The following is a 24,241-nucleotide window of genomic DNA, read 5'->3' as shown; positions in this document are numbered from 1 at the left end:
ACAAGACTGTTTCCTGCATGAATTTCAAATCACGGCATTATGTTTAACCTCAAAACATCTGAAAGGAAATGAGGAACAAGCATCAATCACCAACTAGTCATTATTTCTTGGACAGTCTGTGGGAAAAAAAAAAATAGGTTCTTGGTCAGATCAGAGTTTTGGAGCTCTAATGACTACTGTGGGACTCTGCTAAGCAGCCTCTGGCTTTTCCTCTGCAGCTGGACGTGTCCTGCATTGTAAAGCCAGCCTGTATGCAAGGTGGGAGCCTTACCCTTTCAGTGAACTTTGCAGCATCTCACGTCAAAGGGGGCACGTGTTCTCTGCAGGGATCACAAAGCGTAACAGAAATACCACGTATCCAGGAGCATTTTTAGCACTTCACAGGCAGAGCTGTTTATAGCGGCCTTTTGATAGAATGGCTTGCAAGTATCCTCAGTTTCTTATTAAGTTTATGGGCAGTTTGTGGCAACAAAACCAAGAGGAGAGTAGAGCAAATCTCTTGAATCAGCTTCATTAATAGAAATCTGAAATGGCCCTCTGTGACTTTACACCACACTGGCAGAGAAGAAACACAGCTGTATGGGTGGGACACAGATTCCACGCAGCACCCCATGACCAAGCTTAAACTACATCTATAATACACCCCACATGTATTACACACACACACACACACCAAACACTGTGAGGGCAGATCTGAGGTACAGAACAAGCTATGTGAAACACACAGACTTTTAACTGTTTTTCAGTACATTTGCAGTACTGTTTTTGCTGTGACAGCCAACCTTCTGCTGCTGCCTTCCCCTGTAAGTTCACACAGATATCTGCACATTTGTTTCTATGGGCAATCAGTAATCCCTTCAAAAATCAGGTTGCTTCCAAAGCCAATCATGCTATCAAATCAGTGGGATGGTATTCATCTCAGCTCTTCCATTTGTCATTCACAAGCATGTCGAATCTTGCATTCCTACAACGGATTGTTCATCCAGGAGTATGAAGCCCTTCTGGGAACTTTAAAACCAGATCAGGGAAGGGACATGACAGGAAACTTCTCTGGATCTGTCACTTCACTGAGAACAGCAAATATGGAACCAACTAACCCTGTGAGTGACCCACAGGCTGAAACTAATTTACAGAAAGAGATGGCACACTATCTGTGTGACATCTCCTGTCATTCTCTCTCAACTTTTTGCTTAAAGGCTTTAATAACAGATTTGGCAAGGCACTTACTTAAGCTTAACCTCATTCTGTAATAACACACATGGTTTATTTGACACTTAACACCAAGTCTTTGAGCCAGTGAATTAATGTGTGTCCTATACGAATTCAGTCCCAGCACTGTGTAGGCACGTATGCAACCCGATGATGACCAGCTCTGTGACTCAGAGGCAATTTAATTCTTGTTTCTGAGAACATTCCCATCTCTGAAAACTGCTTCTGACACCGAGGATGAGCACTGTAGGAAACACAGAAAACAGAACTATACGCCAGGAGCACATAAATATTTGTGCCACTGCTCAAAATTAGCCTGTAATACGTATTATATTATAGAACTTTAAATGATATAAGTTGTAATAAGATATTTCACACACAGCACAAACTAAATGTCTTATAAATATCAGAGTAACTAGAATTAATTTAACTGGATAACATTGCTAGGTGATATTTACTGCTAAAAACAAAGATTTTTGTTAACACGTCACGCAGTACTGATGATGTTTCTTCAAGGTAGTTTTAGAATCATAGAATCACCAAGGTTGGAATGGACCTAAAAAATCACCCAGTCCAGCCATTCACCTATTACTATTAGCTCCCACTAAACCATGTTCCTCAACACAACATCCAGCCATTCATTGAATACCCCCAGGGTCAGTGACTCCAACCACCTCCCTGGGCAGCCCATTTCACTGCCTCACCACCCTGAGAAGTTTTGTTTACACGTATTTATCAAAGAGGAAATAAATCAAGCTTTTTTTTTTTTTTTTTTTTTGCTTAAAATGGTCAAAGTAGCTTAACAGATTTGCCCACAATTGTAAATAAATACATAAATAATGCTACCAACTTCAAATATAGAATTGTCTAACATGGAAATCACATACATGCCTTGCTGCAGCATCACCTGACTGCCAAAGCTCATGAGATTTTCCATATCCACTGTCATTCTGCCTTGTGTTTGGACAGAAGTTGTTTCTGTAACACTTCAAACTAAATCTGTTCCAGGAAGATTCTGGAAGAGGCAGTTTATAATACAGTTTCATAATCACACTCTCACTACAAAAAATAAATATATATATATGAAAATTTAAAAACTTAAGAGAATAAAACAGTCAGTTATTAATTGCACTGGAACACAAAGAAGCTGTAGAATGGACTTTGAACCAAAGGATAAAACTGTACACAATCTCTTCTCCACTCTTACATGAGAAGTTTAGAAAATGCTTCCCACAGAACTCCATCTGCAAACTGTCACAGCCAAGAAACCTGCAAGCAAGGCTGCTTTTTGTCTGACAGAGAAGCATAAAATGGATAATATCCACAGAGTCCATGCCATTGGAGACAAACACAGATAAACTATATTACTTCAATGGCTACATCGTGTTTGCCAATATACATCAGTTGTCCATGTACTATATTCTTTTCTTATACCTAAGCACAAAAGTTGTTCCACAAGCTAGGGAAGACCAATTTTCTGCCAGTTTGTGTCTTTCACTCCCATAATAACACTAATCCCTCATATGTAAGAGATAAGTGTGTGACAACTCTGCAGTTAAATGCACATTGACTTATTAGCCTGAATACCAGAGGGCCAGAGATATGCATGCTCTCAAACACAGTACAGCCTGGTTGAAGTTTGCCCAGTTTTTCCTCAGCCAGGGCACAAATATGGGTCTCTCTATTCCCCCAGCACTGCAATGGAAACTCATGAAACTAATTCTATTTAAAAGTTCTATCCCTCTATAAACTGGTTAAATTTAGCCTGAGAGCCTACAGTTCAAGGGAAGTAGAGAAAAGGGAAGAAGAAAGGGCAAAGGGAGGAGACACCAGAAACACTGCAGTCACTTAGATGGACAAGAGATTACAAAATTAAGCTTAAGTACAACTGGATTCTTCACCTGATATGCATCACCTTTACTTAGAAACAGTAAGCAAGTCTCTCCCTCAGGTAAGTGTCACTGGATGACTCCAGTGGGACCACATCTGGAGTACTGTGTACAGATTTGTGCTCAAGTTCAAAAAAGACATGAATCATTTAGAGAGACCCCAGCAATGGGCCAAAAAGATGAGGGACCTAAAGCATCTTCTTTATGAGGAAAGGCCAACAGACCTGGGATTACTCAGTCAGGAAGAGAGAAGAAGAAGAAGATATTTATAAGCATCTAATCAATTTATAAGCATTGATTAGATGCTTATAAATATCTAATGGGTGAGAGTTAAGAGGAAAAGCACCTGGCCCTATCAGGTGTGCTCAGTGACAGAACATGCAACTGAAACTCAAGAAATTCAATCTGAAAACAAGAAAGGACTTCTTTAAGGGTGAGAGAGAACTGGAACAAGCTGCCCAGGGAGATAATGAATTCCCATTCTCTGGAGATATTCAAAACCATTCTGGATGTTTTACTGTGCAATCTACTACAGGGAATCTGCTTTAGCAGGGGGTTGGACTAAGTGATCTCCAGAGGCCCCTTTCAGTCCCCACAGTTCTGTGATTCTGTGACTACCATGCTGAATCATTTAACAGCCCAACTATGTGCTCCGCAGATAGGACTTACAAACAAGGCCACAGCTCTTAATTCTGACAGCCAGCAGTGAAGCCGACCAAAGTTCATGTTCTTTTGTGGAAGAGAAGAATGAAGGGCTCACACTGACCACCCTGGCAAGCTGTGTTTGTTGGCACTGCACCCACAAGAAAGAAGGAAGAAGAGGAGTGGAGAACACCAGCAGACACACAGAAGTACCATAGTGAGTTTAGGCAGCCAGCTCCATTCTCCTGCCTTCATTACCAAATGTATGACGCACAAGCTAGGTTGGAAACTAATGAGGCTCAGCAAAATCATAACAAAGAGATGCAGTTTAGCCTATCAATACACAATAAGCAAGCAAAAGCTACTGAAGAGTTAGATACACTAGTGAGCATGACTAATAAATTAAAATTCTTAGGAACAGAAGGAAATGAAAATGTAAAGAGAAATTAAAGTCTTGTAAATAGCTTTCCTCATAGGTTTAACTTTATTAGTCTTCTCCTACAAATACAAAACTGAATAATATTAATAAGAAAATACTGAACCTATAGGGTCATTTCTCCCGTTTGTTATGTAGAGCTCCAGCTGATTATACCTGTACAGGCAATATTCCAGAGAAGTCTTAAAATTACACCAATAAGATTAGTATTACATTTTTTTAGCTCTCTCCCCTACTCTCTGACACTTTACACATCTCCACCCTTATCTCCTCATCCCCGCAATGCATACACAGATCCAAGACTCATCCTTTCTCTGCTAGTACCCTGTTTTAAGCAGGTCATGCCAGGACATGAAGGTGAGACTGTGACCCCTCTGACCACATGTGGAACCTGTCTGCCTTCAGAACGCCCCCCAAGAATTTGCTACGCAATACCTCCAGCTAGCAGGCAGAAAGGCAACCTAGAGGCCTAGAGGATATAGGAAGTAATAAATAACAGTAATTTAACAACTAGAAGTATTTTCTTTAATGACATACCATGCCACACCTTAACAGATTTCCAGGCTGATATTACTTAAAAAGCTGGAGGGCAAATTCATGCATGAACTAAGTTTACCAGCAACTGTAAAAATTGTTAAAGCCTTTGCCCTTTATCACAAAGTAGGACACAACATGAAGACAACAGGATTCCTGTGAAGCCTTATCTAGTCCCATTATGTATCTTCAGCATGCTTCCTGTCCACAAAGCACTGAAGTAAAAAAAGAGTAAAAAAAACATATTCTTCTGCTATTCATTTAAATGAGCTACAGAGTCTCTGTTTATTCCAAAGGGTGCTGAAGAAAGAAGTGTGATAGCTGTCCTATTCCGACATGAAATAACAGATAACACAGAAAGCCCCAAACACTTGAAAACATTTGTAGAAAGTTCCACACACAAAAAAAAATAAAAATAAAAACAAATCCCTTCAAGTTGTATCTTCCCAATCCCCTCAGCTTTTGAACTGCTCAAAGAAGGATCAGTCATAAATATTTAGTAAACTGTATCTCTACCACAGATGTACACACATTTTTGGTATTCTACAGATGCCTACATTATGTTTTTCCGAAATTTTTCAATAAAATCCTGCCCTTAGGCACTGAAGTAAATAAGAATGAAGCATGAAGAATATTTATGCAGCCATTGTTGCAGTGGTTGCTACACAGTACAAAGAAGGATGAATAGTCTACAAAGAGGAAACAATAATACAACACTTTGGTCCACTCATAATTCACTCTTACAGAGCCAGGAAACCTGCCAGATAGTCTGTTCTTTTGTTTTAAACATAGAAGTTCAGTACAACTCCATATTACATTTATATTCTTATGCTTTTAAATACTTCCTGATATCAAGTGATTGGCAACTGACGCAGCTGAACATAGCTGAAATGATAGATAGACAAGTCCATCTCACTCATCTCAAGGCTTCCTCACCTACCTCATATGAAAATAAGGTTTCTCAGTCATTTGAGATAAGACATCCTAATGCATGGTCAACCCAGGCTATGCCCATTCAGCAGAATGGGTGGGTGACCCCATTCTACCCAGATGAGATGGAAGGTCATAAGAAATATGTAGCTGAAGAAGAAACAGAGAACCCACCTCCTTGGGTTGAAAACTGAAGGCTTGGAGTACGTCATTAGCAAGTCTCTAGCTCTCTGAGGACTGCTTGTTCTGCTAGAAAGGGGGTGTTTTTCCCACATTCTGTAGCACCTGATGCTCCTTTAGGCTCGTAAAGTAGGTGAAAGGTGAATATAGAAGAAATTTCACTCAAATGGAAGAGCCACAACAAAAGTAAAGGTTTTCATTTGAACATCTTTGATTTTGTGATAACCAGCCTCTCTGGGAGACTCATTTAAATGCTGGGCAAGGTCAGAAAAACAATGAACCTTCCCCCCTGCCTCCCCCTCCCAAAAAAAGCATTAGAAAAATAACATCAAAATAAACTGAGTTTGCCAGAATATCCAGCTAGAATCAAATCTTTTAACAGATTGTTTTTTTTAGGAGAAACAAATTTAATATTCTAAATTTACTTCTTCTTAGAAAAGTGATTTCTTAATCTGAGGAGAGAACGTACCCTTGACCTATTCCCAAGTAATGCACGGAAGATGAGTCCAAGTAGCAAAAACAATCAAACCACTAAAAAAATGACTACAACATAATTGGTATATTCCCCATGGAGAAATTCATAGCACTGTTAAAAAGTCTGGAAGGGATTCTGTGCAAACAGGATGGTTAAAAACAGCATGAAGTATCAAAATGAACATTCTTAGGCTTCAGTTTCAATGATGACACATACACTAGTCTTGACTGAAAAAGTGCTGCAGCACCTTTCATCCCAAGGGTTCACGCACACTCTCAACAGTAAACAGTACTTTTCTAAAGAACTGAAAAGGGAAAATCCCATGCTAAATTCACCATTACATAAGTTAGTGTACTTCATTTAGGAAGGGGTAACTAAATAAAGCTAATATATTTAGTTGTACAGTATCCCACCAGTGTTATGTACATGTAAATTATCCCACTTGCTGAATCAGAAGTGAGAGACACGTCAAGTACCCCATCCACTCCCTCTCCCTAGTTTAGAAAATAAAAATCAAAGATGGAGGAGGAAGAGAAGTATGTAAGAAGTCTCCTACCAAACTCGTAAAAAAGAATGCTTTTCACTACTAGCTTGCTTCACCTCCCTTCTTTGGGTATAGGGTAATATATCAACTCACATCGATGACCATGCATTCAGATTTTGCTAGTATTTCTACCTATGCATTTTGAATTAAAGTGACTCACAAATAGATGATTTAACACAGGTCCACGGATTGACCCAATTTTAGGAGAGTGGCAAACCATAATAAAATTAAAAGATGAGAATGACAAGGAAATGTACATCCATTCTTTGAAAGCGAGGCTTTGAATACGCTGCAAATGCTTGCACTTTTTAGCTCGATATTTTTCAAACTGTATAAAAAGCTATTGCACAGTTATAAAATGGATGACTTTCTCATTATTCCAAAACCGTCAGCATAGCAGAATTCTAGTTCCATACGAGGTCCTTGGAAGCAATCAGCACTAAAAAAAAATAACATTTACTCTAACAATCACAGATATTTCATAAGCCTCAAGTTCTTTCCACTTGTTCTGCCATTCAAAGCTATTGATGTGGCTACATGCAACATATGTATATTTAAATAAAATTGCTTATGTGAAGCTACAAGTTAAAAAGTTTAAAAAGATATTTCCATGGATTTAGAAGACCCTGCTATTAACAGGCATGAAATAAAACTCATATTCCACTGTAACTTCAAATCAGATTTGTATGTACACTTCTAAAAATGGATACAAAAATCATGTCCCTTGTGACAGAAAACAGCTCATAAAACTCTTTGCATCTATTAAACACATTCTCAAAAAAGAACACGTTACAAAGCTCTTTTCAGTACTGCTCAGGATCAACCTACTAGGCAAAAGAGGAATGTACTTGCACCAAGGAGAAGTCAACGCTTTTCTCATAGTTGACGGTGCCCTTTGGGTTAATTATACATAAGTTTTCCATCTATGATATCCATCCATACTTCTCAAAAGAGCAAAACCTCTTGGGAATCATGTTTCTATTCCAAGTATCTGCACCTTCAAAAGATATCAAGGGTAGCAAGACATTAACTGCTGCTCTTTCCAGGACAGGATCCAGAATTCACTTGTCTCTTCATCTATAGATCTCATGGTCACAGAATAAAGATGGACAACAAATTTTCACAGAACAGTTATTGCCATAGAAGTCACCTCTTCTGCTAGTGCTACTAGCTTCTTTCTCTGTACAAATACTACCACTGCTGACTCACTGTGTAGAATCACACCATACCCCAGACAAAAGAATCCCATATTCCTATCAATCCTCTCACATATTCATTTATTTAGAGAGTCTCATGTATTTCTAGCATGATGTTTTCAATTCTCCAAGGACCAGCTTTGAAATGAATTTTGACTTTCTTCTCATAAACTAAAATAAATAAACCTTTTAACATGAAGATATAGATTTAAATACCTAACTAATCCAGGTTGAAACCAAATTTCCTGAAGAAAGTCAAAACTATGAAATTATGAAATTTAGCTTTGGTCTTTTTTTGTTCCCATTCTTAAGAAAAAACATCATTAGTTACATAACGTCCGCTATAATATTTTCCTACCTAGGAAAGCTAAAAAAAAAAAAGAAAAAAAAAAAAGAAACAATCTTTATAGAATACCTCAGATGCTGTCCCTACACTTCTCTCTCAACTGCTATTCTGACTGATGATTCTGACTGCTACAGTTTCTAATATAAGGACTGGTTAAAAACGATACTCATAACACAAACTCACAGTTCAAAAAGTGGGCCCCATTAGTCAACATCGTTTGGAAGCAATGAAAACACTAAGTAAACATTCTCAAGAATATATATACATTTTAAGAAAACAGTTACTTTGGCATATAAAGATATCCTGAACTAGAGACTGGGAAACTGAATAGTAGGTTACGTGAGCACTGGAGGAGTTCAGGTTCCCCCTGTATCATGGTATAGCTGATGATTAGGTTAGAACAATTTAATGAAGTTTAACAAGGCAAAGTGCAAAATGTGGCATTTGATTTGAGGCAATCCTAGATAGGAGTACAGACAGGGAGAAGAACCCACTGAAAGCAGCCCTCCTGAGAAGAACTCAGGAATCCTGACAGATGAAAGCTGGACATAAGACAGCAGTGTGCTCTTGAAGCCTGGAAGGCCAAGCTGGGTTGAATCACAAGAGGGGAGGCCAGCAGGGTAAGGGAGAGTACCGTTCCCCTCTACTCAGCCCTTGTCAAGCCTCAACTGGACTGCATCCAGGTCTGAAGCCCCAGTATAGAAAGGATGTGTAGTTGCTGGAGAGGGTCCAAAGGAGTGCCACAGAAATAATAAAAGGCCAGGAGCAACTTTCCTATGAAGACCAGTTGAGGAAGCAACTCAGAAAGATTCATAGGTGGGTGAAGAAAAATCTAGTGTGAAGTCTTTTTTGAGCTGCAGTTATCACTGTTGCAGCACAAAATAAAGCTGCTCCTATTATCTTCCAACCAGAAGACAGCATCAATTTCTTTTCACTTTAAAGCCAAAACCAGGCAAAACCAGAATAAGCACGTGATAGAAAGCACAGCAATAACAGCAGAACAGCAAGGTTCTAGACAGCAACAAGTGCAGTCTTACTCAACTACAACAGCTGAGGGCACAAAAATAAAGGAAAAAAAATCTGCTTACCTTCAGAAGGCCTCAGGTACATAGAAATCTCCAGAGGGTTACCCTTCTCTCCACTGCCAACCCTTAAATGAGGTCTGGGAAGGGGTGCATCTGACTCCACCCCTTCTGGTCACTCAGATACATTGCACACACCTGAGCTCCCCTGGGTTGGCCCTGCCTTCTCACCAGGTGCTCAATCACTGCTTCAACTTGTGACGTAGCATTTCCACCACAATACGCAAGACAAATTCTTCTGAAAAATACCTTTCCTATATCAGAGGAAGAGGGGCATTCCTGTTTTCTGATCCAAGCTGCAGCACTCAAAATACTGTGTAAATAAATTGATGACTCTTGATAATGCAAATGGCAACACCCTGGACTGTTAGTGGAAAGTGTCTGGGATTTCAAATGGATTATTTGCATAGGCCACATGAATGCTATATAGAAACAAGCATCCTGAAGGCCAGCAGCAGTACACCTTCCAAATGAGCACAGTGACAGCTAGAGCTGCAAACCAGGACTGCCTTCTATAACTGAACACTTTGAATAGATGTGAGAAGTGGTCTCAATAGAGTACAGTGTCAAGTCACTCTTCCCAGGAGTAAGGGAAGGAGGAAGAGAGGGAAAGAAAGAAATGAAGTAACATGAGAAAGCAACCAAAAGAAATGCCTGTTTTCTCTGTGTTTGGAAATACAAATTCCTCTGCTGAAGTACTTCAATTTATCACACAAGATATTAAGGTAGTAAAAGAGGCAAGATTTTTATGAGTTTACACGTTGAATGTATTGGCTAGTCTGCTCTTACACTCTAAAAATCTTTCTATTATCTGGTTTCCATGTAAGTAAATATACAGTCTTGCAGAATAACAACAGTGTCAGAACAGCACAGCTTTGCCTAGGATTCCTTCTGAGACTGAATAGATCTCCTCAATTAGTGTTGAAGAGGGCAAAGATGAGTGGTGAAACTCCTTTGTGCGAGACAAGGGAACAAGTCCTGCTACAATGCAAGTATCAGCCTTTATGAGGACAAATTCCCGTCAGTGCAGTCATGGGGATAATCAGAAGCAGAGTTCCTCTTCGATCTTGTGTACCATGAGTGACAATTCAGTTCATTATGGCCATTGCAGACAGCTTCCCAACACACGTGCATGAATGCACACAGACTATAGTTTTGCACTGTGATCAGAAACACAGGAAACAGGTTTCCAAAAGTGAGAGAGAAACAAAGTGAGAGGGAAAAGAACAAAAAAGAAATATGTGAGCTCCAATGTTTCCCAATAGTTTCCAATAGGTAAATATGAACTAGGACAAGGATGACCTTTATACAAATCCTGAGATGATGCATAAAGAAGTGGAATACAGGGAATTCAAACAATGAAGATGGATTAGATCAGTTGGATCCAGAAAGCTTGCTTTTCAACTCTCTAATTTACTTTTAAATTGTCCTACTTTTAAGTACATTAAGATCAATTGTTTGAACAAAGAATTCATACTGAGTTTTAAAAGTAAGACAGAAGATATCATGTAATGCTTCCATTTTGCATTAAGTCTATGCGCTATTATCTTCTTATTATCTCCTAAAGATTTTTCCAGGCATTTAATTAACATATGACAAGATACTCAAGTTAGCAAGAAAAAACCTCACCATTTAATGCACTATCTATAGCCTCTCAGAAGTTAGTTTCCCATTGTTTTTTCTTCTAATGCACTACCTTGTGAACAACTATTATGCTATTTTAAAAGCAAGTCTCTGTCACAGAAATAAAGGAAATGAAAGGAATAAAGCTCCCGGGGTACCTACACTCTATTTTTTAATTTCACTCCAGTGTGTCTTTCAAAGCCAGTGGAACTCAGATGAAGTTTAGGAAAAAAACTACAGATTCTGCTACTAGGAAGCAAGCTAGTATCAGCATGCCATTAGGAATTCTCACTGGGAGCTTGACCCTAAATAAATCCATGGGAAGCATTAATTTTAAACGGGTGTAGAACAGTTGCTACCAAACCCAAGCAGCCATTGGCACTGCTGATCTGAGGGAGATTTGTTGGCTCTGCTTCACTTATATGGCAGAAAATCCTCCAGTAAGTAGAAAATAGCAAGTAGAAAAGATATGTTTAAGGAGAAAAAGATACTGTTTGAAGCAGATGCTCCCCTCAAACATCAGTTTCTTTGTGAGCCTGTACCCATTACTTTCCATGGTATAACATCTCTTTTTCCCCTGTGAAATTGTTTCTCACAGCATTCGCCAACCACTCAGCTCAGCAGCCACAGAATCATAGACTGGTTGGGGTGGGAAGGAATCTCAGATCAAAGTCTATCCCCTCTCTCAAGCAGTGCTGCTGCAGGTTGCTCAGGGTTGTGTTCAGTTTGGTTTTGAGTATCTGCAAGGTTGGAGATTCCACAACCTCTCTGGGCAACCTGTGCTGATGTTCTATCCCTGTTAAATTTCATGAGTATTTTACTTATGTATAAACAGAAGATCCTGTGTTTCAGTTTGCGCTCATTGCCTCCTGCCCTGTTGCTGAACACCACAAAGAATCTGGCACTGTCTTCTTTACTTTACTTTTACATTCAGACTTGAATAAACAGTCATCAGAGCTACCTGAGCCTTCTTTTTTAAAGGGTGAACAGCCCTAGCTCTCCTAACTTATTCTCCTATTACAGACATTCCAAATCCTTAATCATCTTTGTAGCCTTTTGGTTGTCCTCACTCAAGCATGTCCACATGTCTCTTGTGCACAGGGGCCCAGAACTGAGCAAAGCACTCCACGTGATTCTCATCAGTACTGAGGGGAAGGATCACCACCCTCAGCCTGGTGGTTATGCTCTCCCTGATGAAGCCCAGCATGATCTTGGCCTTCTTTGCCTCAAGAGCACCTTGCTGACTTGTGTCTATCTCCTTGTTCAAATGAAATCCCAGGTTCACTTTAGCAAAGCTGTTTTCTAGCCACCCAGTCAACTCTAGCACATGCTGCTGTATGGAACTGTTTCTCCCCAGGCTCAATACTTTTGCATTTCTTTTGGTTGAGCCAATGGGAATTTTCAACAGATGTCTCCAGCACAACTATTTGGTGCATCAACCACTCCTTCCAGTTTTCTATTGCCTGCAAACTTGTTGAGAGTGCAATCTGTTGCATCATCCAGGTCTCTAATGAAGATATTAAATACTATTGGCCCTAGCATCGATCCCGAGGGTACATCAAATGACTGGCCTTCAGTTGGAATTATGCCACTGGTCATAACCATTGAAATTCAGCAATGCAATCAGTCCTCAGTCCACTTCACTGTCCACTTACATAGTACTTCATCAGCTGGTTGATAAAGATATTATAGGAGAATTTCTAAAGCACTGCTAAAATCGAGATAAACATCATCCACTGCTCTCCACACATTCACTAAGCCAGTCATCTCATCATAGAAAGTTATCAGGCTGGACTAGTATCATTTCCCATTCATAAATCCAAGCTGACTACTCCCAGCCACTTTTGTCTTTAATACATTTGGAAATGACATTCAGGAAGATAAGCTCCTCAAAAGCTCTTTCCCATTTCATCGCAGCCCAGATCTCTGCCTCACTACTAGGCTGCCTAGGATCTTCCCTGAGGCTAAAAACTGACTGCCCCACCAAGTCTTTCTCAGAACTAGCATACATGCAGTTCTCCATCTTTTCACCTAGAAGAAAACATAAAACTTTTTCCAGTCACATCAGCCAACTTTGCATAAACTCAGATCTTTGAAAAACACTGGCTAGAAAACATCATGTTCAGTTCACCTTTCTTGATGGAGAAGGGGAAATTTGGTTGTCTCCTACCTTGTCAGGAAACCCTGCAGCTCCTTGAAAAGGAAAGAAGGAAAGTACAGTCAGACAACCCTGAGTTTCCAAGAGGAATAAAGAGGCACATATTACGAGAAAACACCACTGGCAGGTAACAGAATCTCAGGAGGCACAGTGAAACAGTTCTAGACTCAAACATTGCCCTATTTCACCTAGACCCAATTCCACAAGATTCCACCTTCCTATTAGTGACTCAGCCTAGGGTTGCCTCAGGAAAGGAATAGACTGCCTACTTCAGTGCCTAAAATAAGAATAATTGTATTTGTGAGCTTTTATTTACTGCAGGTTATAATCAATTTATTAATACTGAAATGCTTTAGAGGACTGGTGACCACTGACTGGGTCACGGAATGATCCAGGAATCACAAAGAGATCCTTTGATCTGTCTAGTATGCACAGTACCTCAGAGAAGCCCTGTCCAGGCTGGTTGTAGCTATCAGGTTGTAGTCTGGATCCTTAGAAGAGGCAGAAAGAGAGCAGGTGAGCAAAGATAGAATGGAAGAGCCAACCTTCCACCATTAGGTATTTCTCATCTTTCAGATTATGAGTATGACATGCAGCTGTGATGTGTGTGTGTGTTTGTTTAATAAATGAAAAGAAGCATTTATAATTGATTGGAGAATTCAAAAAATCTGTCAACAAATTATGATGATTTCTTGAAAGTAAAGTCCATTCATCCAGCAGGTTTCTTAGGTTCAGTTCGAACTCCGTTAGAGTTAAAACTAACATGGATACATCTATATGCTCCGTTCTCCTTAAAGTACCCATCCTCCTCTCAGAGGTAAAAATCTCACAAGACAGAAAAAATCCATGTGGGCACCTGACACATCCATTGGATCTTACACTGTCAGTGCCAGTACAGAAGCCACTAAGATACCAGCTAAATTAAGTATTAATACTTTCTCAATTTGTTACAAGAGCTGACTCTGGGTTTGCATCATGTTTGCTGACCAAACCAGGTATAAGAATCTGGCTTTCACATTCATCAGCCTTTGTGTAAAGCTCCTTTCTTTGCAGTGATGTAAAATTTTTTTTCAAGCATTTGATGATTAACAGATCTTCAAGCATTCATCACTGTAATTGCTACCCAGTAAGGTTATTAATTAGCAATTAAAAAAAAGAAAGCCAAAAAAGAAGATTCATAGCAGCTTCAAGGGAACTACATAGAACTTATTTCCATTCTTGCAGTGGCACATAATTCTTCTTTCTGGCATCTGAGAGAAAAAGATGCGCATTGCTCACTCTGCTCAAACTAGCAACAACTGAAGGCTGCCTTTTCTTCTCAACAGTCCTACTGCTTCCTTCATCTTGTACATTTAAACACTACCTATTTATATTACTCTACAAAAGTTTCTCTACGTGTGCCTCTCTCTATGTACCACAGGATGGCAGCAAATGTTAGAAGATAAAGAAAAAAACAGCAGAGAGAAAAAAAAACCCAAAACTATTACAATTGATTTACATATATTACTATTGCTTAAAATGAATCGTTCCTGAGCTGTAATCCAGGTTCTACACAGACATGCTTCCTGAGTCACATAAACACACTACTGCTAGAATTTGTGCCATAGCAGGTCAAACTCATTAAAAGTTACCGTTGAAGGGAAACAAATTATACAAGATGCCATCACAATCAGCAGATCTGGAGTCAACAATATGGGGGGTTTTTTTTGACCCAAAGGAAATAACATTCAGTAAAACTGAAAACAAATTTTTAAGGTATGACCATAAATCATAGTTAAGGAGGTCTATACTACTTATATGTGTTAATACTGAAACCAAAGACCAAAGAAAAGTTAACATTCAGAATTCATTTCAATACTCTTCCTAGTTTGGGTAGATCCAAAATTTATCTAAAACATATAAAGTAGATTATATTAAGCTAAACAAACAAGAAACAATATAAGAAACCATACAAACATGCCAGGGCATTTTTAAGATGCAACGGAATAGGATTTTTATGCATTTTTTGTTGTGCCATCTTTAGCTGAATGTTATCAGGTAGTTTCACAGGTACCTGTTTCATAGAGCTTCCAGAAATGAAAGGCTTTATAAAGAAAAGTTGCCACTATGCAAATTATTCTCCATAAGCCTTCAAGCAGTTTATAAATTTAGATGAAATATTGATTATTTTTGAAATTTATGCCAAATATGCTTCCACTCATAAATTCTTCCGGTTTCTTCCTACCTCACCACTTTGCAGCTCATTCTAATACCAAACTAATTCAAAGGCATGTTAGCACAGCTGGTACTTCAGCAAAATCTTGACTTTGTAGGTTATGCCGATGGTTTGCTAAAAAAAGATCAACCAGTCCTAGTCAGCTTTGGAGAAGCCATAGCTATCATGGCTCTCTTTGCTTTCAGGGCTCCATACAATATAATGTGGGATGTTTGTGCTGTATTGGCTGGACTTGACTGTCCCTCCTGACTGCTGTTAAGTAATCTTATATTCCATACAAGACATAGAGTAAGGGAAGTCATGATTATTCCTAAGGCATCAGGAATGTCCGTGAAAATAAAATCTGGCAAAGATGACCATGCCCTAATCTCAAGCACTGAACAATTTATGAGGCAGATATCTTGGCTGGCCAAAGAAAATATGGGCTAATATGTTCCATACTTTCTGAAAAAAATAATGTTTATATATCCAATGTAGAAAAAATCGAATGATCTCTAGATGCTGCTGGTAGTTGTGCTTCTCTGCTGTATCTGTTTGTGTTGTATTTGTGCTCTTTTCCCTCAAAAAACATGGGATGACCATTGCACATAGCTGCTCCTCTAACCTGCTGCTAACTTCTAGCTGCTGTACAGTGAGGCAACTAAAAGGGCACAGCTACTAGCCAAGTCAGTACAGTATGTCTCCTCTTCAGGTCATTGCCATCCCTCAGAAATGAATAAGGGTCTGGAAAAATAAATGTTTTCTATAGGCTTCTGCAACCTTCTTGATGTAAAAATAGATTCTAACTACGCTTATGTCATATTGTTGCTCAGCAACCTTTTTCCCCCCCTTAATCTCCCTGTTCTCTCATATCTTATTGGTCTTCACAGTGATCAGTCTGCAAACTATGACTCACAAGTCAGAAACAGCACTGTCTGCTAAGCTTGCAGGACATTCTGCCCTTCAGTGATTACATAGGCTTAGGGAGATGCACTTGATAGGGTAACCAGAGACAGGATGTTGACCTGGAGAAAGAAAAAAAAAAAAAAAAACAACAACAAAAAAAACAAAACCCAATGAAAGCCATGAGGTACAGCAAAAGAAGTAAAGGGAAAAAATGGTCCTCTACATTGAGGAAGCTTAAAGAAAAAGATCTCTAATCCATTCCCCTTCAGTCAAGATCAGTAAAGAGGAATCAATCAATGACCTTAACACAGTCTCTCTCTTTCACTGATGAGCTCTAGAGAGGGATCTGCCTTAGACAGAAGAATGAGAATGGACAAGTAAAACAGCAAGGAGTCTTAGCTCTCATAGCACCTGAAACATTTATTTCTTGAGAAGACAGAAAGAAAAACAAAAATTCATAAGCACAGCTCTTGCACACACAGCCATTTTTGCAAATGGATTCAGAAGATGAGCATCCAGTTGAACAGGGACAAACATTAGAAGAATCTCCTTATCCACGGAGATACTGGAGAGGGACTCAAGTACTAGGTGTGTAGGAGCACTTTAGAAGTCACAAATTATTCAGCCTTGCTTTCAGCTGCTGCCCAAGAAGAGGGTGGGTTTCCCATAAACCCCTCATCACATCTGCCATCTTCTTGTCCATGTCTCAGATACTGTAAGGAAGTCTAAAAATGCATGCCAATGCTTTGGCCCCTGAATTTCTCCTCAAGCATCTGACTTCTATACAGATATTTCAGTCTTCATTGGTTTTAAAGAACGCTGGGAAAAAATATCCTTCCAAGAACTTAATAATCTTTTTATTATCATACAATTAAAGAGCTAAAGATGACAGATTCAATCAGCAACTCTGACCTATTCAGCTACCCAACACAATAGTGAAAGCAAATCTAGATTTGATTTTCATGAGCATTATGATCATTATAAGAAAATCTGGACATGAAGTATGACCTTGCATGGAAGGATCACAAGAAATCCCTGTTTAAATGAACTGAAAATGTAAAGAAAGCAAGTCTACAATAGATTTCAACAAGGAAAACACATAGCTTTGATAATTCTATTAGTAAAATCAGATTGATTGAAAATATCAGGGAATTGACTATAAAGCAAATCTGGAACTTATCCGAGTCAGAGATGCCTAGAGTATAAATACTGAAATTATATTTTCAGTAATTATGAAGACTGATATTAAGGGGCATCAGATCCAGCAGCTGAATGAAGGAAGATACTAAGAATAAGTGAAGACACTAAAAAGTGACGGCAAAGAGGATAAAATGTTGAGGAATGCAATCTCCTTAATACCAGAGATCAAGAAGAGCAAAGATAACTGAAAATGATCAAAAATCAAGCCAAGATATACTTTGCTATATATATATATATAGGTAAAGACAGAGAAAGAAGGGGCATATTGCAGTTGGCACAGTGTAAGAAACTAATACAAGTATGAGCTCAATTCTAAGTGAATGCTTTGTCTGAGTTGCCAGTAAGGATTATAATGAAGACTTTTACTGCAGCAGAATGACTAAAGAGAAGGAAAATGTGGAAACAAATTCTGCAAACAAGCCAAAAGCTCAGTGTACTTAGAGACGTGTGAGTGGGTGGGCAGATAAGGAGACAGGTAACTATGCTACGACTCTGAAAGATCCAAAAGCTAAAACTGCTGGTTCAGTTCTACATCCCCCAAATGAAATCAGCAGGGAAAAATATCAGCTGAAGTGCAGAAGACAATGGATCGTTATCCCAGAAGTGTGGCCAGCAAAAAGGACCCAAGAAGCCATGAGAACCTTATTTGCAAGCAAAACTTTATGACAGACCTCAAAATAAAAAAATAAATGAAGAGATAGATTCTGTATCAGAAAATAGGGTAAGTCTAATGATGGACTGTGTTAGTATAACCTGACAGACCTTTTCAAATAATTTTCTAGGGAAAGAACAACAACAAAACAACAACAGCAAAACAAAATGAGTAGTACTTCTCTCTACTTGAGAAGTATTTGATACAGTGCCATACAGGAAGTACTTCATTAATGGAAGCACATGACTGCTGGAGGTATTACAAAGGTGGTAAAAAAGCTAGCAATCAATAGTGCTGAAAAGCACTACCTTTGATAAAATAGGTATTTTATTCCTCAAAGGTTGGTCCTAATATTTTCATCAAATGCTCCAGTCCAAAACAGCAGGGAGTCCTTATGAAAATGTGCAGAAAACATTAATTTCTGAAGAACTGACTACACCAACAAGACTTGAGATAGTAAGAAAAGACATCCAAACAAAGTAAGAACCCTCCCTTAAATACGATCTCACTAAAGCCACACTAGTATGGAACACAGACCCACAGAAACAGCAGATTTTGTGGGGCATGAGCTCTCCCTGCTGTCCACGAGCTTCTCAGCAAGTAGTATCCCCTGAAGCATGCTCCCTCGATCAAGAAATTGCAGCATTTCCTCCCTTACAAGTTTACATCTATTAGGTGGATGGCCAAGACACCAATGAGGACAGATTCTACCGGTAGGATTGAGCAGAAGACCTGAGAAGGCAACTGAACAAAAAATATCAAGGAAAGTAAATACTGAATGCATGCTGAAGGTAGCATACAGCAAGCATCAGCATTCATGTTACTGTAAAATGAAGGGTTCATTTTCCAGTTATTTACATGGTTACAAAACAAAGCTACAGTTTACAGCTGGAGACTTTCAGAGTGATTCAAACTATGTAAAAGGATCCAGTAAAATAATTTCAGGAGCTGTCTGATGATTTAAGCCAACTGAAGTGCCATACGCTTCATTAAAATTACCTTCACAGGATCTGAAACTATTTTAAGAGGCAGTGGAGGCTTTTTTTTCTTCAAAGGTTTATTTCCACTATGCATCTTGAGCTAAACATATGCCTTTCTTCTGACTTTCAGATTAAATAATGAAGTAAATTTATTAAGGGGAAAAAAACCCAACACCTTGGGGGGTGTTATCTGAAGAGGCCTTTTTCCAACTGTCAACATTTTGAAGCTGAGTAATAATGCAGCCTCGAGGTTGCCATGGGAACGTGTTTCATTTCCTAGGTGACAGTGATTGTATGTCGTCACCACTGAACTGCACCAGTGCTGGAAATATGTCAAGTTTCCCTCAGGTGTCGGCATCCCGACACTTCCTGCCCATGTCCCAGCCACACATCCAGGTGAGCCTAGTGGGAGGCCTCCACCCTTAAGCCTGTGCAGTCTCCATGGCCCACACAGCTCTCCTCGTGAGAAGCACACTCCAGTTTGCCAAGAGAGCACCTCAAAATGCTGATCTTATGACCCTGATAAAGAACAAATTCATCTCTTGGTTTGTAGCTTGTTCTATTGCCCAACTGACCTTGCATAGGCATGCCTTTGCATTCATTTTTGCAAGGCCCTTGACAAGTACCATCAACAGAGCTCCTATCAAACACCTCAAAAAACCTGCCGTGAAGGTATTAACCCATCTGATATTTAAATCGGTTTTATCAGAATCATCTGTACTAAATCCAACCTTTAAAAGTACCTATTGGGTTCTAAGATTTATTACATTAAGATGGTTTCTAAACCTTTGGTAACGTGACTCAAAGACCCCTCTTGCAGCACAGATGTTGCCCAGCACAACTGAAAGGTCACCAGCTGTGCATCATGACCAGCAGGATTCATTTGCCTGTGAAAAGTAAGGAGGTTGAGTAACTGTTCTGCAATGCTCTCACACTAGTCCAAAATAAGCAACTCTGATTCGGTAACTATTATTCTGCTCTGGAAGCGAAGTGATTATTTTATTCTAGGATAATTACTCCATTTCCAAAGTGAAATAATTGTTACCGAATAAAATCATTTTTACTTTGGAATATTTCATCCACATGTGGGAGTTACTCTGGAACAGCTAAATTATACCCTAATAGCTAGAAGAGAACAGTCCTGCCAGTCAGTTTTTCTCATGCAAGCAAATCTTTAAACCCTAATGCCACTGGAAGACATAGAACAGAAAGTCTCATTACAAAACCAGAGATACCAACCACTACATTTGAAGCAGAATCCACTTTAATTTATGAGAATAATAGCTACTAGCTCTGATAAATACAGAAGTCACTGAAGGAAATCAAAGTCCATCAGGGGATTTCCAAAGCATATTACAAGTATTACTACTTACAGACAAAAGTCAGCACAGGATATGCAAATAGCACTGATGCTGTTGAATGCTTTGTCTTCTACATACACACAGTCAGAAATAGATGCTGAAGTCTAAGCCTGAATAAACCCAACAACTCATTCTGCAGAAGTAAATGCTGGTAGCAGCATGCTGTGCCAGCACTTGACTTCTGAAGGACTGGGGACATGCCTCAGACCATGCATCCATTATTTGTTCTAGATAACTGGCTTAGGTAGTGATACAGTTTAAAACCCTTTACTGAAATATGCATACATTCGGATTCTCTTTTGACTTTGCCCAGTGTGTTCTAATATAAGCTACTCTTAAAAAAAACTAAGAGGGGAGTTCAGTATTAGCACTGCAAAAATTTATAATTGGACATTAAAGCAGGCAAAGAAGCCATGAGGCAAAAAGTTTAGGTTCCCACAGCAACAGTAATTTAGCCACATTTAAAATATATAGCAGAGCATAAATTAACAGTTATTGAAAATGCTGCATATGTGCAATGTGGCCATGTTAACATTGCTATGGGAACCTTAACTTTTGAATAGATAAGCATTCTACCAAAATAAAAACCATATAGTAGAAATAATCATTACAGATTATGCTGGAAAGGACTTCAGCCAATTCCTCATCTGCAATCTGTTGATGCAGAGCATAAGGACTCTAAAGCCTCAAAAATCCAAGCAGGTGAAAAAATAATCACTAAAAACATTGAATGCCAGAGCCATAACCACGGCTGACACTTAACTGCAGCTTCACTTTCAATATGTGCTTGTGATCAAATTGTATGCAAAATTATTCCAGAAATTTCAACAGAGATAAGGAGCTTATGTACAGCTCTCACACTCTCCTCCTTTTCTTTCATATTTTTGATACACTAAATATTTTGGAAGAACAGATTGTAAATCTGCTACTGACTTTAGTCTTTTTCCAGCATGTTCAATTAAAAAATAATTTTAAACAGCAATCAAGCTGTTCTCTAGTATATATTAATGTAGTAGCAGCAAGTCCTGACTGCCTTTCTCAGACTGTTCTAACACCGAAGCTTATGTTTTAAAAAAAGGTCTGAGTTTAGCAAATCTTTGGGGTTGGAATTTTTCATATTCTTATATGAACCCAGTGACAGCAGGTCTGGCTAAGAGGCTTACTTTCCAGTGGGCTGGATGTTGCAGCATTCAGCTCCTGCTTCTGCCATTCCCTCCAAATCTCTATGCTGCATGATCTTGGGCAAGCCAAGCTCTCTTCCCTGCAGTTTCTTCATCTGTGAAAAAGGAATAACAACACTCTTCTTTTTTTATCCAAAGGTCCAGTGCTTTAACCAGGTGCATTTTTCTCACCCATCTAAAACAAAATCTTCAAAGTGTCCTTTCAAAATATTTGAACAAAATTCCAGCATCTATAACAGCTGTGCAAAGAATTCTGCCAATTTGTCACCTATGGAAAGAGAAATGAAATAAAAGCTTCTTTCTTCCAAAACACCCTCTTGTATCTGCGTGACATATATGGTTAGTCCAATTCAAAATCCTATTGAAGAAGTTTCCTCCCCACAGCGACCAAAGTTCACCAAATACTCATAACCAGCAAACAGAGGAAATTTCAAAGCCCTGGACTGGCAAATGCAAGATAAACAGTGTTCTCCACATTGAGTCAAAGCAGCAAGTTTTCCCTCTGATATCCTGGCACACACGCTTGGAATTGTGCTGACATCAGAAGGATTTCCCCACTAATAGGAAAAGCAGGATATCAGCTCTGAAACAAATCATACAATTCAAAGAGATTTCAATCTCAGCTATTTAAAGTGTCCCTGATTTTTTTTGCATTCATAGCATAGACTGTATGAAGGTCATACTGTATGTTAGATCCAGTATGCTAGATCACTCAGTCCATGCATTGAGGAAAAAGCAAAAAAAGACATATTTGCTAGTGAAGCTGATACTTCCAGCTACCCGTAATTTATTTAAACAACCCTGAAGTTACTCTTATTTCATCAACAGATATTAAGTGAACTCTTCAAGGCATGCAAGTGATAGTTTTTTAAACAAACATTTCCCATCTCACACTTAACCCTAATATCTTGGTGATAATCCTAGACTGAAAGTCTCACATTTAAGACAGACAAGAATTACTTAGACTGGTTTTCTGGGACATCAGTGGGAGTCACTGATGAAGATGCTTCCATGCACTTTGTGTTTGCATAATACCCATCAGCTTGTCACAATTTTATAACACTGCCTACTGATACCACTTCCACTGATTCAGTGCTTTTTTCAGCCACTACCTGCTCTCCTCATCTCCACAAACACTTCTTTCTCAAAGACACATTTTGATGCCAGCACATACAAAGCACTTTTCTCTCCCATCTGACATATGCTGAGAAGAGTAGATTAACAATACTCTCTTACTAATATACAAGCTCCCCACTCATTCCAGCATCCAATGCTGGAATGACTTACACGTGGTTTAAAAAAAAATAACTAATGAAGATCACTCACTGCTGAAGTCTGGAAAAAGTTTACTAATCCAGCACCAAGCTCTGTCCTCCATACAGCATTGTGACTTCAGGTAAAAGCAACTTCCTATTAGACCTCGCTACCTCAGATAATCACCTTATACCATTCAAATATTTAAAATAGAAAGACAACCTTTTTTCTTTTTTGCACTTAATTTTCTCTTTCCTTTTCAACCTATTCCTTGCTAAATGCAATCTGTTTCAAGCTATTCTCCCTCTCAATGGCGTAACACAGTAAGGCCTAAATGCTGTTAGTCAGATTACATGTGCAAACACAGAACTCTGTAGACTATATGCAGATGGGCTTGATTTTTAACCTGACATCTTGTTTAAAAGTTACATATTCTGTATGCAAATCTTTTTGTTCAAGTTTTATTGAACATCCAAATACATCACATGCCAAAATGTCAGTAAAAATGTTGTTTCTGAAATGTCAGTAATGTCAATCTCTGCCCAAATGTTTTTGTTTATATAGTACTAAATATACTATGATACACAAACTTCCAAGGAATACTGCAAACCTGGAAAAGTCAGCACATCATTCTAGAATAAGTCATAGCAAGTTTGTCTCTCTTCAGCTTTTATTCCATATTGCTTCATAAAGTTCTTACTATAAAAGCATATTTTTGTTTTACAACACTTCCAAAAAATAGAAAGGGTTGTCTAAAGCCCCAGTAAAGTTTCCATTCTGCATGTCATTTAGCTGTATGAATCTTCTGTTAGACAAGGTATCAAGCCTAGTTTTTATTTTGCTGTCATTACCAAAGATGGCAAACATGGAAGTCATGTACTTGGGGTTTTAATTATTTTTATGTAACTAAAGATGTTTCTTGCCATGTAAAAGTAATGCCATGTTTCTTGTGCATACTGTCCCAAGAACAAAACTTACCTACCCATCTTCCCTTACTATTGTGGTTGGTATCTATAACCGTGAATGAGTAGTTAAGCAGTGGACATGAATACACCCAACTCAAAAGATGATGTATGATCACTAACCAGTCAGTCCTAAAATCTGCTGCAAACCAAATCATGACAGTAGACTTTAATAAAATCTGTTTTTATTTTAAAAGGAACCACAGTTCAGACAGCTAGGCCTGCAAACTTGTATCTGTTACACATCTACTTGAGAAGAAAAGGATCAGAGAGAAACTTCAAATATGACCTTGCTCTTTGCATTATT

At 38.7% G+C, this 24,241-nt stretch overlaps 1 protein-coding gene and 1 long non-coding RNA gene across 2 annotated transcripts in view; both read right to left on the bottom strand.

Annotated features, from left to right (window-relative positions):
- PDE10A (phosphodiesterase 10A) overlaps positions 1–24,241 on the bottom strand; it is a 333,680-nt gene that overhangs the window by 276,739 nt on the left and 32,700 nt on the right. The window lies entirely within an intron of this gene.
- Positions 1,228–9,554, bottom strand: LOC107311462. The gene is made up of 2 exons (XR_001554081.2): positions 9,470–9,554; positions 1,228–1,453 (listed from the first exon to the last, which is right to left on the bottom strand). It is a non-coding gene; the product is annotated as an uncharacterized LOC107311462 (long non-coding RNA).

The sequence above is a fragment of the Coturnix japonica genome, chromosome 3 (genome assembly GCF_001577835.2).
Source record: "Coturnix japonica isolate 7356 chromosome 3, Coturnix japonica 2.1, whole genome shotgun sequence".
Taxonomy (NCBI): domain Eukaryota; kingdom Metazoa; phylum Chordata; class Aves; order Galliformes; family Phasianidae; genus Coturnix; species Coturnix japonica.
The sequence above is the reverse complement of the archived record's forward strand: the minus strand, read 5'-3'. Positions and strand labels throughout refer to the sequence as shown.